The 17,318-nt window shown below is 42.2% G+C and overlaps 1 protein-coding gene across 1 annotated transcript in view; it reads right to left on the bottom strand.

The window, feature by feature from the left end:
• NPAS3 (neuronal PAS domain protein 3) overlaps window positions 1–17,318 on the bottom strand; it is a 594,829-nt gene that overhangs the window by 68,413 nt on the left and 509,098 nt on the right. The gene's annotated exons all lie outside the window — the stretch shown is intronic.

Genomic DNA, 17,318 nt, shown 5'->3' with positions numbered 1-17,318 from the left:
GTTTTCTGCCAAGTGTCATTTTCAGAGTCGTGGACCAGTGGGTTTGGTAGTTAAAGGAGGATTGGCCTGATTTCTCCCAGAATCAGAGGATACTTTGTTCTCTTTTCTGAGGGTTGTTTTGCATCCCACTGGCCTGTCCTCTACCATGTGGCAGGGCAACTTTGAAGGGGGTAACAGCCCTTAGTAGACTAGCCTGGGTCTTAGGCCCCTGGTGGCAAGGCAGAGTCACCATCTTCTGTGACACCATGGCACCGCCCTTGCCCTTTGGGTGTCACGCGAACAACGTTCCAGACAGTCCTCTCCGGCTCAGCAGTCAGCCTCTGTCTGCTCCCTTGCTTTCTCTGGAGTGCCACGAAAAAGCCAAATTTATTTAGTCTCATTAGGGCTGATTTCTGTTCCCACTCAGTTGTGTTTCAGCTTTGTTTAAACACTTGTGAATCATTAACTGAAACTCTGGAGCATAGCTGTGAAAATAATTGTGGTTCAATAGTGATGCAATAAACTTCTTTCAAAGTACCATTAAAAATAATCTGCCAAACAAATAGTCTGCCAACCCATGGCACCTGTCAGCATGAGCTCGCTGGCAATATCCACCTGCCTCGGATGCGAATCACCACGCGCAAGGTTGCCTTTCAGGCCCCGGCACCTGGCCTCGCGGGGGTGGCTGCTGGGTGCGCTGTCCCCTGAGGGAGGGGCGCGTGCTCAGCTGCTGCCTGCTGCTCCGCACTTGGTGTTTGGATGGTACCACTCGGGGGAAATATACGCAGTGCCAGAGTCAAGCTGTTATCAGTGGGTGTTTCTATACACAACTCCTAAGCAACAGGAAAGTTCAAGGGAAAAAAACGGGTGCTGTGAAGATAGCCTTTGAGGGTACATGACATCCAATATGACCCACTTGGCAGCAGGCTGTGCACTCCACAGAACATGCCACATAAATACTGCAAGCGAGTGTTTTAAATCTTCTTGTAGACTCCCTATAAATGTTGCCACTTGAGGGATCTATTCTGGGAGCAAAATACAGCATGTCCTCCTGGGACGCTGCTTGGTTCCATCACCAGTATTGCGGATGGGATCGAGTGTGGCAATGCTTTTATCACGACTATAAAGTGGTTACGAGCCAATTCCTCATATAAAACATGCTCAGTAACATCGAGGCTTTTTTCCCGCTTTTCTGTTTCCTTCTTTTATTTCCTTCCTTTCTTTTATTTCCTTCCTTTCTTTTCTTCCCTTTCCTTTTTTTTCTTTAACGACAAACACGATGTCAGACAAAGGGCATCGGGCATGGTCTTTGTAGTACAGAACAAAATAACAATACATAAACACCTTTGTGAAGGCAGCTTGAAACCCCATGTTTTCTATTAAAAAGTCATGTTCAATCTTCACTGTTGATAGAACCGAATAGCTAACACAGAGAACATTGTATATCAGAAAGGTCAATAGTTATTATGAGCTACAAATATATTTTTTTCCATCCTTCAGGCTGTTTAGCGCATATCACAGCATGAGCAGCTGTCTTCTTTAATGCTTTTAAAATTAGACTCCCAAAGAGGAAGAAAAAATTATGGTTGCAATGATTGCTCTTTGCTTTTGTAAGTTTGCTTTAATATACTATTTTATATACATGAATTTTCTGTGCAGCCCATCCATGGGGCAGTCACTGGTTGCCAGTATGAGGTGAGCTGCCATGTTCTTAGCATTCTGGACAAATCTCCATCTCAGACGCAGATGTTGTGGACATGCTGTGTTTTAAAAAGGAGTTATACGGAGCAGTCTGGTTACAGAGGCGCTTGCAGATACACACATACGCAGGCTGCCTTTCACTGCTTTAAAGCTCTCTGACTAACTGCAACAATGCCATGTGATGAGAGCCAGTTGTGGCGCACAGGGTGAAAAATCAGGCAGTGATTCAAACCATTGATACACAAAGTATCACCGATCTCCCCACGCGGGCCCGTGGGCTGAGAGTGCACCTCAGAAGTTTTTAAAGGCGGATCTTCTGCCTGTCCCTGGAACTTCTTGCCCTTCCTCAGCACAATATGAGTATTTTAAGTAGCACACGTAAGCACATATCACATGTTTTATTATAGTTCATTTAATCTTTGTTTGGGTTATTTAAATTAAAGTTATTGGGTAGAATGAGCTGGGGCCATTTATAACAGCGCTCACATTTGGGGGGAGGGAAAAATACGTAGCAATTTCTGGTAGTGACTGATCTATTAAGAAGAGCAAGGCAGAGTCAGGGGTCAGAGAGGGGCGAGGGCCACATTCTGGGAGGGGACTAAGATGTGGATATCTGGGTGAAGATGCCATACACACCTCCATGCTCACAATCTGTGTAGCAACTTTATGATTCCAGACTGGCAAAAGGCCTCACAGTGAACTATTATTTTGATAGGTATGAACTAGTGACAAAGAAATTCTAGAAACGTTACCCTTTGAGCTTTTTAAAATGTTTGGGATATTTAAAATTATTAAAACAGTTCTCTTCTGCACTAGTCCAGGTTAGATTGGAGTCTGTGTGTCTGTGTATTGAAGACATGGTTTGCTTTTTTTAAATTATTCCCATCCCTTTACTCCCCTCCTCTTTGGCAACCATCACCTTATTCTCCGTATCTATAGGTCTGTTTCTATTGTTTTATTGTTTTGGGGTTTTTTTTTTTTGGATCCCATATATAAGTAAAACATATGGTAGTCGTCTTTCTCTGTTTGACTTATTTCACTCAGCATAATACCCTCTAGGTCCATCCGTGTTGTTACAAATGCCAAGATTTCCTTCTTTTTTCTGACTGAATAATGTCCCGTTGCATATATGCGCCACATCTTTACTCACTCATCTTCGGATGGATATCTAGGCTGCTTCCATATTTTGTTTATTGTAGATAGTGCTGCAATGAACATAAGGGTGCAGATGTCTTTTTGAATTAGTATTTTTGTTTTCTTTGGATAAATACCCAGCAGTAGAACTGCTGGATCGTATGGCGATTCTATTTTTAATTTTTTGAGGATCTTTCATACTGTTTTCCGTGGTGGCTGTACTAACTCACGTTCCCGCCGATGGTGTCCGAGGGTTCCCCTCCCTCCACATCCCCGCCGGCACTTGCTGTTTGGTGATTTACTGACGGGGCCCTTCAGGCAGGCGGGAGGCGCTAGCTCATGTTTTAATTTGCGTTTCTCTGACGATTAGCGATGCTGAGCATCTTTTCACAGGTCTGTGGCCACCTGCTTGTTCTCTTTGGAGAAGTGCCTATTTAGGGCCTCTGACCGTTTTAAAATTTGCATTATGTTGTCTTTTGGTGTTTACTCTTTGAACTCTTGTCCAAAATTAAATGATTTGTCTTTAGTGTATCATTTATTTTACCACGTGGGAAACTGAGGGAGGAGTTAATGGGCAGAGTTGCGCAGAGCCCACTGCCTCTCGGAGGTTCCCAGGGGAGCCCCAGTTCTTTGGGGAGTCCCAGGGAGCACTTCAGCAGCGAAGCGGGTACGGACGGGGACTGAGCCTGAGCGAGCGAGTCACTCACCCCACTGGGTGAGCTCGGGTGAGGAGACAGAGGCCTGGGCGTGTTCACTGCCCAGCGCTAAGGAGAAGCCGGCTGCCCCACGCACTCAGCCCCTGGGGAGCTTTAGGGAGTGACGGAGGGAGAGGACGGGCTCTGGGGCTGGGGGGACCAGGAGGGAGTGAGGGAGAAGGGGAAGCGGAGGGGGAGGGGGAGGGGAGAGAGGGGGAGGGGGAGGGGAGAGAGGGGGAGGGGGAGGGGGGGGAGGGGGAGGGGGAGGGGGAGGAGGGGGAGGGGGAGAGAGGGGGATGGGATGGGAGGGGGGAAGGGAGGGAGGAGGAGGGAGAGAGGAGTATGATGGGACCGGTGTTGAACCAATTAATAGGGTAAAGGCTGTTTCCTGGGACAAAGGAAGTGGGGGAAGGAGAGGACTTTGAGAGTGAACAACTGCTATGCCTCAGCTCGCGTGGGAAAAGCAGCTAGAGTCAGTGGACAGTAAGTAAAAGGATTGCACAGTGGCTAGAAGTTGCCTGGCTTAAATTTAAGAGCCCTAATTTTCTAGGGTCCCCGAATAATGATGGCTTTGTGGGTTTTGCCGGCAATGCTCAAGACAGCAGGGTTTTCCCAGGGATGGGAGCCAGCACAATTCGAATGAAAGAAAGTGGACAGTGAGAAATGTCCAAAGGTTAAGGGACAATCAAGTGAAAACTGAGAGTGATGAGCTGGGGAACAAGAGTGACAGGGCCCGGGGTGGTGACGGGGGTGAGGCAGCCAATAAGGGGCTTTGTTCAGACAATGATTTTTGAGAATATTTATTGCTTCTAAACAAGTTAGTTTATCCCTCTCCGTTTTTTCTTCATTCATATAAAATTTGGAAAATGTAAAAAAGTATAAGAAATAAAACATTATTCCCAGTGTTGAATCACTGGGAATTGTACACCTGAAACTAATATAACCAATATAAGATTGCATATCGGCTATACTTAACTAAAAATAAGTTTACAAAAATATCCCCAGCAACTTTATTACCCAGTTACAATAACTGTTAACATTAATATGTTTTGTTGTGGTCTTATTTATTATTTACATATTTCAAAATTGGGATCATACCTGTGTCTCCCATTTTTTTAATGTTAAAAAATCATAGCTCACTGTGTGATAATAGCTGTACTTTTACTAGATAGTGTTTGGGGGACTTAAACGGCTGCTGGGGCTCTAGTGGCTTCCAACACACTATTTTACTGGCTATGTAATATTTCACTTTATGGTGATGAATTATTTTGAAATTAATCTTCCTTCAACTTTCTTATTACTTCTTAGGGTCAGTATATAGAAAGAGTATCACTGGGTTAAAGGGTATGAGCTTTTTTTATGCACAAACTGATTTCAAGAAAAGTTGTGCTGCGTCCATTTACATGTTTCTCAGCAATGTTTGATGGTGTTCGTATTGATTGCCATCTTAAAATATTCTTATTTGATTAAAAATATTACATTAGCAAAAGATACAGAAAAGGTGCTTTACTAGGTCTCCCTGAAAAGTAATGTGTAAAAATATCTCATGTGTTTTTAATTTGCATTTTTATTTGTAATAAAGTTGAATAATGTTTTAACACATATTTATTGGCTATTAAAATTTTTTCAATAAATCCTATTTGTTGTCCCCTATTTTCCAACTGGGTTTCTTATCAACTTGAATGAGAAAGATGGATATTATCTTTGAAATATTTCTTGCAAATGTTTCTCCATTTTTTTGTCTTTTACTTCTGTTAATAATGTTCATTGATACACATAGTTTTAAAATTTTATATAGAAAAGTTTATATATTTTCCCCTTTGTAGCTTCTTTCATTGCTCTTGTACCTTAGAATGTTTTCTCAAAATTTTTTTAACATATTTGGCATCTTAAAAATGAAGCACAGTTAAAGGTCAAGGTCCAGTTATGCCAATGGGTGGCTAAAGATAAGGCAAATAATGAGCTTCTTGCTTTGACTGTCAGGGGTGTGTGCGTAGTTGCTCATCCTGGAAACTCTCATCCTGGCATCTGCGGCCACGTGAGAAGACAGCAGAGTGAGAGCTGACCCCATAGAGCAAGGCCGGGCAGTGATATGGGTGTGGGCGGACAGTGGCACTGAGAGCGGGTAAAAACGCTATTTTTATTTTTAAGAAAAAGTTGGGAGAAATGTTGCAAAAGTGGCAGTGGGAACAAAATATAATGACACTCCTCTTTCATGTCGGGGTTGTTGAAAGTGCAGGAATCTTGGCCTCTATTAACAGAGTTTCGGGAGTAGCGGTCAGCAAGGGAGAAAGCTTTCAATAAGGGGGAAAGGCAGAAGTGGGGTTCCTGGGAAAGATGGTGGCTACAGCAGAGTTTACTCCTAATCAGGGTTCCCAGGTAAAATATAGGACACCTTGTTAAGTTTGAATTTCAGATAAACAAAGACTTTTTTTTTTTTAGTGTGACCCAAATATTGCATATAAAGTTCCAATGTAATTTGGAATCCTGTGTTTTTTTCTTGCTAAGTCTGACAGCCCTGCTCCTGGAGGAGTGAGGGCTCTGCAGGAGACCAGGCATGTGGTTATGAAATAAAGGGCGAAGAGCGAAAGATTTTTGTTGGACAGAGAAACAGCTCTGAATGGCTGGAACTTTCTCACTGGAGAGTGTTAGAAAACTAAGCAATAACTGAAAATCCAAATGAATGTTGGTGCAATAAGGTGGCTTTTTCAAATTTGCCTTCTCAGAAATGAGGTCTAGTACAATGGGCAGCTTTAATTTTCCTGCGTGTGTGTGTGTGTGTGTTCTGAGGAGAGAGGAGAGCCTGGTTGGCAGGTCTCCCAACTGTCTCCTGAGTCAGTATCTTCGGCTAATTTATTATTTTTTATCATAGTGGAGGAATTTGATTGGGCAGCTAGAATTTGTTGGTTTTATTATGTTTCAGCACATCTTGAAATTGTTATTTTTCAAATGTTTCAGTTAGAAGTATTTTGTTAAATCCATCATCAATAAAAGATTGAAGGTTACTTGTTGGAGAATATTCTTAGTAATTTTATTTATACTTTGCAATAATTTAGAGGAGTCAGAAATGGGAGATGACCTGATAATTAGCTCTACCTGTAATTTTGCAAATGGATGTCTATTTTTGATGTCTAATTAAGCAAATTTTCCTTTCTCCTATGATCCAATAAGTTTCAGTGGCCACGGCTCCATCTTAGTTCCTAAACAAAGTCTCCTAATCTTTTGCCAGAAGCAGCCCTGCTTTTACTGTGAGAAGGACAGGATTTCATCATTATAATCTTGGTCAGCTAATGTATGTGTAGGCCTCATGATGTATGTATAGGCCTCATTTCCATACCTGAACTTGACATTAAGTCTTTTGTATGTTTTCTTCAATGCTATGCATCATCTTCCCAAGTGATGGGAATAAAAAACCAGGCATTTTTTTAATTCCATTTACATAGTTTATAATTACCCTTGCTATAGAATTACCCTCTTTCCTTCAATTTAAAAAGATAAAAGCTATTGCTAATGGTAATGCTGAAAATGCAGTAGAAGCAACCATTTTCAAACTGGGTGCAAAGCAAATTTGTTATGATTGAATTAATTACTACTCCTTTCCCTATTTCACATACGCTCTCTAATGATGTACTTGATATTTTTTAACATCAACACTTTAACATTATATCAGATGGCTTCTTGGTCTAAATTATATATTCTATAATGCCAAGTAATTATTTAAAAAACTGGCACCATGTATTCCTTGTTGCCTGGTAGCTGAACGCTCCCCTTGCATTAGTCATAATTGTTGTGGTTAATCCTCTCAACTGCAGGCCCTCCAGGTAGTTATGGTTGCCCTTGTTCTAGGTCTTTATTTGACCTAATGTGAGAATGAATCCATTTATAATAGAAGGCTCTTCTTTGCCCATTTCTCCATTTTATTATTGCATTTACTTCTCACAAACTCTATTTGCATGTCATTAGTCAAGTTCTTGGTATTTTTCAATACCTTGAGAAGCTGCATTTTAGAAATGTCAGAAAGGTTCAGATCATATACATGAAGACAATGTCTGCATCGCCATGCTTACCCTGGTGTTTTACTCAAAGCTATGACCTGCGTTCCCTAGTTTCCTCAATCATTTCAGTTACAAGCAAAACCGTATACGTTAGAGTAAGTTTCCCTGAAACAGTAAATGTTTTATACATAAAACACTTGAGATCAAGCACTCTTTTCTTCTGTAGAGACACTTTAAAATGGTTTCCATTCATTATATGAATAATACACAGGTATTGTAATGGTTACTAATATTAATTTTTTACATGGGAGATAATATTGCTTTTACTTTCTTCTGGTAAGGGTTATGTTATTTTTTTGGTGCTAAAACCATGTTATATTCTTTAAAATATGAACATCTAATATACTTGACAAACTACCTTACATCTAAAGTGAAAGATAAATATGTACAGCCAGCCTAGGAAGGTCTTTATTCTGGAAGCCTTGTCTTGCCCTCAAAGTTTGTGGGGTTGTTGTTGACACTAATAATCAACATTTGCAATTCTTTCTCTGAAAGTGGAATGCCTCTTCCTGGCCAGGAAAAATAGCAGTGTGTATGTAAGTAATTTAGAGGAAGACAGAAGTGGTCTTAAAGGGGAAACAAGGGCAAAGAAGAAATTATCTTTCTACCAAGAGAATTAGTTTGCTTTAAAAAGAATATTCTCTCTTACATGATTTGAAATCTAACATTTTAGGAGATGTATGTAAGTCCGAAAACATAAAATTATCAACAAAAATCCTCATTATTATGAAAATTATTTTTCTTTCTCTTTTGGGCTTGTTGGGGAAGAAAGAAAGTATTTAGATACATGCAGAACATGTAAGTAATCTCAGTAAGGTAATATTCTTGGGATTTTCCATATTTATATATTTTTTCCTACATTGTATTTTCACTACCCAAGAGCCCTGGCTGTTATTTTTTTCCCGAAGTCTGAAGATCACCCCATGGATTAACAAATGATTGAGGATTCTCTCTTAAAAGACTCTTTAAAAAACTGTCAGAATCAGCCTGAGACAAAGATTTATTATGAACTATTTAAAGGGCTTAATATATGTATCCCCAATGAGCCCTTGGCGCAAACTAAAAAGGAAGAGTGGAATTCTCAAAGAACAGGAAAAATTCTCCAATGCCTCTCTTTCTTCACACCATGATCACTGTTTACTCAAAGGACAAAATGCCTAACCTGTCACACAAAGTCTCCAGAAGCCACAGTCCTGCTGATGTACAGTAAAAACAAAACAATGAAGACGGACAATAATGTGCTGGAGAAAGGCAGCTATAATTTACTTTCTAACCTGTTCCCTAACTCACTAATGTGGCTACATCTTGTAGCAGGAGCTGATCCCTGACCCACGCAGCAATCAGACAACTGCCGGAGTGTTGGCTGTCATGGACGCTGGGGCCGCTACCTTAATTATACGTTCCCCGGTAACAAACCTTCCCTTAATGAGTGACTTCTCTCCTAGTGTATCCCAGCTCGCCCCTCGGTCCTTGCAGAGGCCCACTGCCGATCACTGCCAGGGGAACTGTGAAGCATATTCATAAGGATTCTTCGTAACACGTAATAGATACCACCTGAGCAGGCTGTTTGCTTTATGAGAAGGCCAAGATGTAATTAAAATTACAAGCTTGCACTCCTGGGAGGCTCTAAAGAAGAATCACTGAAGACTGAAGGGAAACTTTTCAGTGAACCTAGAACCGAGCTTTTCTCTTCTCATGTTAGCAATAATAATAATTATTATTATTATAATTATTATTATAATGACTACCTTCTTTTGTTTGGAATTTATATTTGGCAATGAGATTCTGCCCCTTCCAACTGATATGATTTCTCTACTAGCGTTTCTTTGTCCTAAACATAGGATTTCTTTATTTTCCTCTTACAACATTCCCCAAATCCTGCTATGATTTGCAGACAGTGGCCCAACGATGACCACAGGCATACACGAGGGTCTTACAGGGAGGCCTTTTAGATACCTTGAGGGGAAAGAGTGCCTCTCTATGGAAAGAGGAACTTTGGAATTGAGGACAAACAGCAAGGCAACTTAAATATAAGATTTACTTCTCTAATGTCACCAGCTCAGGGCTGACTTGGAACTTGTGCATCCGCAGGGCAAAAGGTATAGATTAGTGATTTATTGAAGAGAAGGGAAGGGCCTAGAGACCAGATTCCATGGTTCCACTTTAACTTGATTTTAGTCTCCCTAAGACTAGACTTCTTTTTGTTTTCCCTCCATCTGAGTAGATACATTTTCTCTGTAAATCGGTTTTGGGAATGTTTGGTAAGACATAGAGGGGTGAAAGTAGGCTTACAGTTGTTTAGATGGAAAGTACTACAATCATTAATAAATAATACAAGAATAAACTCTGTGCTTCCTGTACTCACAACTGTAAACCTACTTTTGCCCCACCCTGTATATAGTATTTAAAGAACTCTGTTGTCGTCACTTTTGGATACATGAACCTAAGGTCCATGCACATCACGTCCCGTGGCACGCGGTGAGCGCTCAGTAGACGTCAGCTTTCACGGGCGTAGTTGGTATCGCTGACATCTCCGCAGGCTGGTTCCTAACATCTGCTTTTAGGATAACTGGGTGGAGGCATCAAGAAGCACAGATGCTAATGCTCAGTGGTCCCCTGGGCCCCAGAGCAGAAGAGCCATCCTGGAATAACGACAGTGGTACTATTGGTCAAGGTGATGGCCACAAACATGGAGAGCGGCAGCGTGGCCTGGGGGTGGGACATATGCCTTGGAATGAGGAGGCGTGAGCTGTAGGTTTGGCTTAGCAACCAGACAGCTCTACAGTCGTCAATCATGTATCCTCCATCAAGCATTCCCTTGTCCCTATGAAGAGCACAATACTACATGTCTTACCTAATGTCGGGAGGTTGCTGGGAGAATCAGATAAATCCAGATAAAGGAAAGGTCTGATTAATGCAAGTTACATTTGCAGCAAACATTTGGTGAGCATTTGTCAGTACGGATATACCATATCAAATGTGAACCTGATTAAATTGGAAAAAACAAACTAGCTATAGACATGTTATTGTTTTGTTCTCAAAATGTATACAGTCACTAACATTCCTGGTTGTGCTATTGTTATCAACATGACTTTGGGTAAAAGATTTCTAGGCTGATAAATTTCAGAAATGGATAGGTATCATGAACCTGACTACAAGAAGGTAAGAAAATCTTACAGTCGCTGATTTTACTAGAAAGCGCTACAGAACAAATGTGAACATGAGAAAATGCAAATGCAAACAAGAGAGAGTAGAGAATTAAAAGGGGCATAAAAATGAGGAGGAAGAATGATGTAGGGAGTAGGAAAGAACCTTGAGAGACAGGACTGAGAAAATAACTACAAAAGACGAAGAGGGATGGAAACAGATGAGGCAACATCAAAATGTACAAAATGGGAACCCAGGAACATTGGGGCATGGGAATGCCACGCTTATAACCACCCTGCAGGCTGGAATTTGCAAACCAGCTGCCGGTCCTGGTTTGCATGTGCCAGTGACCCATGCTTTCCTCAGATCTAAAAAACTGAAAAAGCATGAATTAAAAATATTTGGATATTAAAAAATATATATATATAACCGTTACCAAAGCAAGTATCCCCAAATTTGTAGCATTATGACTTTGAATCCATATGCTGGGTGATAGGCTAGATTTTTTTAAATAGCCATTATTTTTTGTGCAGCCCAGCTTTGAGGTACAGGGAATTAGGATTAGTGCCAGGTGATTTACACACACATTTAATTTAGTTGTCACAACACTCTTTGAGATAAGCACTTTTATTTTTTCCATTTAGGAGGATCCATTGTCTGTGACCGCGCGCTCTCAAACACCCACTATTGCTTATGTACCAGGGCTTAATCTAAATCTAGATATAGTCATTGTAATTTATTTAAAAATCTTTAGCTTTCTTTCATCCGTGCTGCAATATATTTCAGCATCTTGGTGCATGAAAAGAAACATTTTGAGAATGCTTGCAAAAGGGGAGGAGGAATCTGGAGTAATATTAATTTTTACTTTGTTTTCCAGATTTTAGGAAATGCCTGTTTGTTATTCTGTAATAATATCTAACTTTACTTATGTTTGTGTGTTTAAAGAATTGGTGCTTGTACTGTTCACAACTTCCCCAAAATACTCTGTTTCAGCCTGCTATGAACAGTACAGGTTTTAGGGAAAAGTTGGTACTGAACATGAATAATTTGAGCCCCTACTTACTTGCACCTCATGAGAGGAGGAGTCAATGTGCCTTTGTAACTGAACCCTAAGAGTCCTTTCTATCCTTTGTCACTGAGGAAACTGGCTTTTCTCTCTTTGCGATTTTATATATACAAATGCTTGCAAAAGGGGAGGAGGAATTTGGAGTAATTTTAATTTTCACTTTGTTTTCTGTTTTGTGATTTTATATATGTAAAATCACACATGTGCACACGCGCGCGCGCACACACACACACAGAAGAAAAATGCCAGAGAATGCTTAGGTTTTTTGGCAATCTGTAAGTTTATGGAAACCCTACAGTGGTTCTCAAACAGAAACACTGGTTCCCCTGGCAAACTTGCTATAACTACATCAGCTCTCTTCTCTCTGCTTGGTGCCTCTATGTCCGCGCTGTCATTTTGTGAGCTAGCCCTTCCCAGAAAGCTGCTTTCAAAATTTTTTAAAGAATACTCTTCTGCCCTGAAATGTTTCGTAACACATTTAAATATAACACAACAACTTTAAAAAAAGAATGACTTACAAACAGAAACAAGTGCATATTAGAATGAGAAAGTTACAGGAAGTGCTCTGCAGGATGGCAGCCGAGGTTGCGAGGAGAGAGGAGGCCAGGCCGGGACCAGCCGAAAGCGCAACTCAAAGGAAGGGTCAGGAGGAGCCAAGGAAAACCTCCCGAATGCAAGAGAGAGGGGATTCGTCTCACACGAGGCACCTCGAACAGGCACGTCCACAGAGCCCGAAAGTACACCAGTGGTGGCGGGAGGCGCAGGGGGAGCTGTTCAGGATGAGGGAAGGGTTCTGGAGCTGGCTGCACCCCGCGAATGTTCTTAACGCCACACTTGGAAACGGCCCAAGTGGTAATGCTTATGTCACGTATATTCTACCACGAAAAAGAGCCTAGGACTTACGTTAATAAAAAAAAAAATGCCATGGAATCAATGAGGAAAGTAAAGAGGAAAGGAAAACAAATGCAAAAGTAGAAGTATGGGGAAAACCAGAAGAGCATGATCGAGAACAGCATCTGAAGAGGGCAGGGCGGCAAGGACAAACCAGGCTCCCCCAAGGCTAAGGGGACCGGTAGCCGGACAGCCACATTCCAGTCACTCATTCATCCCACAAATCTTTATGAGGCCCTTACACTCTGCGGAGCGCTGGGGATACAGAAATGAGCTGTGATGAAACTGTCTCTGTTTTCAAGGAGTGTCTGCCTAGTGATGGGTTACAAAGATCGATGAGACACATTGTCTTGCTCCCAAGGAATTCAAGGTCAGTTCTTATCTAATTTGATTTCACAGATAAGGTAGTGCATTTGATGAGGCCCAGCCTTCCTCCGCTGCAGCCCTGGGATGGAGACGGGAATGGAAGCCCAAGTTAAATGTACCCTGGGCCTGGCACCACAAGCCCACTCGGGCACAGGCTCAGAGAGCGAGGTGAGCTAGAACCGCCTCCCCAAGCGCAGCAAGAACGGCGAGCGCAGAGGAAGGGAAGCCATCTGCCCACCTTTACTGCATTCTCCAGTTGGGAGCACGACCCGAGTTGACTCAAAGGCCAACCCTCATTTGGTTAATATAGGTTTAAAAGATTGAAAAAAACAACAAAACCCTTGATTAGTAATCAGAACAATAAAGGTGATTCACACTGTTCCATCGAGTGCCAAGGACTTACTGAAATAAGGAAAATCAGAGAGGGTTTAATTTCAAGGACTCAAAGGTCATTATTTTATAGGACAGCAACCAATCATGTAAATGTCCGGACCAAGAAGACACAGTTAGCCAGCTTCCAGACACGAGCCGGACCGAGTTCCAGTGTGAGTAAGGCAATAGTACTGAGGAATGTCACGGGTCCCTATTACAGTCAAAGTCACTTTAACTAATTGGCTCAGGCTATAAAAACACACAATCTGGGTCAAATGACACTGCTCAAGGAAACTCCTCTACGTAGACATTATCTTAAATCAAAGCTTCCGAACAGGAAGGCAAGTCCAGTGTTGCTGGAGACTAAGAAATTTCAAAACTGGTTTATTTAATATGTCTATGGACACTGATGATAATATGCTGTCTTAGTATTTTTTCATACTTCAGAAGCATACATATTTCAAGGGATACTGTGGGATTTCACAGACTCCAAGACAATATCCATTTTAAGATAACCCATCCTTTTAAGAAAAAAAAGTACTGCCAGTTAGTTATAGGATCATAATATAGCACTGATTATAAGATGACCCCCAAATGTCAGATATAAAAAATGGGGGGTAAAGAATCAATGAAATAGGGTATTTTTCTTGACTCAAGATAAATTCTCTCTTGCTTTTAAAAAGGGAAATCAATCAAAGGATGTGTAGTTGGCACTCTTAACTGCTTACCCAAAACTCTTCCTGTCTTCCGTTTATCCCTATAAATACCCCATTTTCCCTAAAGTATCTATCTCCCCCAAGTACCCCTGTGTCCCTCTGCCCAGCTACATTCTTCAGGGGAAGGAAGCTCAGCCCTAAGCATGAATCATGATTGGTTAAAGGTACTGTGGGTCTACTTGCCCAAAACCATTTTCAGAATTTGTCATGAAACAAGTATTTAATGAGTTGCCACTGGTGCCAGTAACTGTCCTAGGTTTTGAAGTGATTACAGCGGGGGGGGGGGGGGGGGGGGACGGACGGACCTCCCCAGTAGAGCTCACATTCCATTAGGAGGTTACAAATATATATAATAAATAGGTAAACTATATAGTATGCTAGACGGTAGGCAATGTTATGCAGAAAAATGAGGCAGGATGAACATAGGAGATACAGGAAGAGAGAAGAGAGCTGTAATTCTGAACAGGGACCTGTAGAGATCTCAGAGAAGGTGGCATCTGATTATAGACTTGAAGGAAGTAAGGTAGTGCCATTTGAATACCTGGTGGAGAGTGTTCCAGGAGGGACCAAGAGCCTGTGCGACGTGCATCGTGTGCGTGAGGAACGGCAAGGAGGCAGGGTGGCTGGGGCAGAGCCTGGGAAGGAGAGGGATAAGGTGAAGGCGGCAGATGGGGAAACAGGTGGGGGGTGTATCAAGGATACAGCCTTGGAGAACTTTGGATTTCACGCTGAATGGAATGACCAAAGCCCCGTGGAAGTTTTCACTAGAGCTGAGGCATGGGCATGCTCTGGGGCCAAGAAGTCTGGAAGGCGGGAGCAGCACTAGTGAGGCTGCTGGCACAGTCCAGAGTGAGGGGGTGGCGGAGAAGGTGGTGAGACCTAGTCAGATGCAGGATGTATTTGGGAGGAAGTGCTGACAGACTGAACAGGGACGTGAGAGAGAGAGAGAGAGGTGTCCAGAATGTCTCCAGGGATGCCTGCCTTGGCAGGGATGCAGCTCAACCATGAGAAGTTAGGGGATGTCTGCTGGACTTGGCTTTTGGTGCAAGTTTTGTGTCAACTTAAAAAGAGACCAAAAAAAAAAAAAAAAAAATGCAAACAGCCCTTCTCTGCATCTGACTAGGTCAGATGGCTGCGAGGATGTGGCTGTTGCTACAAACAAGTGAGAAGTCAGTCTGAGGATGAGACTTGTGTTGAGGAGGCAAGAGCAGGATAATGGGAAGAACCTGGTTTTTGATGATCTTGCTGGGCCACTGAATTAACCAATGTTAGCGTTGTCCTTCCTTTGGACTTCTTATTACATGAGATGACAACTTCCTTTTAAGTCAATTGAGTTGATACTGAATTAATGTAATCTTCCTTGGCAGATAGTAGATAATAAATCCAGCAACAGAACTTAAGCTCTGAGTGTGTGGCTTCATTTTCCTGACAAAGAACATCTCCTGTGAGGGAGAAGGAGGGTTGATAATTACAAGAGGGTTGGCTCTGGAATGACTGGAGGGGTAGAAGATTATGGTAAATCACCCTGCACAACACAGAGAATCTGTCTCCTGTTGGTGAGATGAGCGGGACACAGTATAAATAGAAGCAGGTTTTTTCTTTGTTTTTAATTTTATTGTATTAGACTCAGAATGAATCTATTAATTTCCTAATAAAGAGCCCAGCTTTCAGAGCATTCACTGCCCCCTTCCTTTTACAAATGGCCTGCACTACCCACTATAAGAATGGACCAGTTTTCTTAGGGTCTAGTGGTCATCTTAAATTAAAACAAAGAGATGTTCTGCAGTCTGGTGCAGGCCCCGCACCAGTCAGCAGCTCCACTTTCATAGGCAACGTTTGACTCCATTTAGCACTACATCCAGTATGCCCTGGAATCTGTTGTTGGGAGCTTGACATGGAGGTTTATCTGAGGTGTAGTGATCTTAAAAACCATGGTTAAGTGATAAAGGCAGGGATTTTGTCTTAGAACTTGAATGTTCTTACACAGGAAGTTGTGCATCTGTTTAGAGTGCAGGAGCTGGCACTGTGGAGACACTTGGCTTTCTCTTATTAGAAATATCTGGCTTCTCTCATGACCCCAGGTTATGAAGCATGACTGTATCTTTTGACTTGTGGGCAGCCAGGATCACTCATAGGTGATGCCACTCAAGTGCACATGTGCTATTATGGATCTGATACAGCTAGAGCTTTTGGCTTCTCGGTCACTTGGTGGGTGCATGTCTAGTTTTACCTGTGCCCACTCAGACTGGGACACAGCAGAGAAACAACCCCTCAAAGGGGAGCCTTGGCTGCAGAAACACCAGGCACTCCCCTCCCTATCCCTCTTCTGGTTGGTGTTTTTATAGGTCCCAGGATGGGACTGTTGAGAACAAAGAGGAGTACTTGGAGTTCTAATTTGCATCTCAATTTCCAGAATGTTTCCCCAACTTTTCACCATGCCATAGTGATGCTTTTGTATTTCTTCTGCCTGGGAACAAACAGAAGGGAAAGGCCCAAAGTGGGTCAGAACAGTATCCTGGCACTTCCTTGGCTGAGTCTTTGCCCAACAGGTTGGGAGCCAGACTTTTACTTCTCTTTGGCCCCTCAGATCTCCTCAGCAGCCGTGCAGAGCTGGGAGGTCTGTTCTCTTTATTGGGTTTTGGAGGGAGCAGGCACCTGACCATGGGAATGTTGCTGCCCTGGGTCACAGGCCTTATGCAAGTGACTCTGGTGAGAGTCTAATGATCTCCATTTGCCATGTTCCAACCATTCTTCCCTTTAACCCGTCACTTGCCTGCCCACACCACTAGCTGGGAATAATAAATATGGCAGGTAGGTGGCAGGAGAAAAGTAGGATTTCTTTTCGTTTGGGACAGTAGCAAGGTCCTGTAAACCCACTGTATGCATCCTGCAGGACTATCATAAAACGGGAGAATGGAAACACTTTTTTCTCCATTCAAAGATTCTTAGAAGTTATGTTCTCTGGCTTAATCTCATAGAAGAGACTACATGAGGAAACAACGATCTATATAAGTTGATTTGGCTCAGCCTTCCTGTTACACAGGGAAGTTCTCTATGTTATAGTCACAAAAGACCCCAACTTCAGCCATTTCCCTTGGGATGCTAGTATCAGAAATTTTAACAGACAACGCTTGTCGCCAGTTAAGCTATTGTTAGGAGGCTGCTGCCAAAGAGGCATATTGCACACTGAATTCCA

The sequence above is a fragment of the Miniopterus natalensis genome, chromosome 1 (genome assembly GCF_054644295.1).
Source record: "Miniopterus natalensis isolate mMinNat1 chromosome 1, mMinNat1.hap1, whole genome shotgun sequence".
Classification (NCBI taxonomy): domain Eukaryota; kingdom Metazoa; phylum Chordata; class Mammalia; order Chiroptera; family Miniopteridae; genus Miniopterus; species Miniopterus natalensis.
This window is presented reverse-complemented; position numbering and strand designations above follow the sequence as displayed.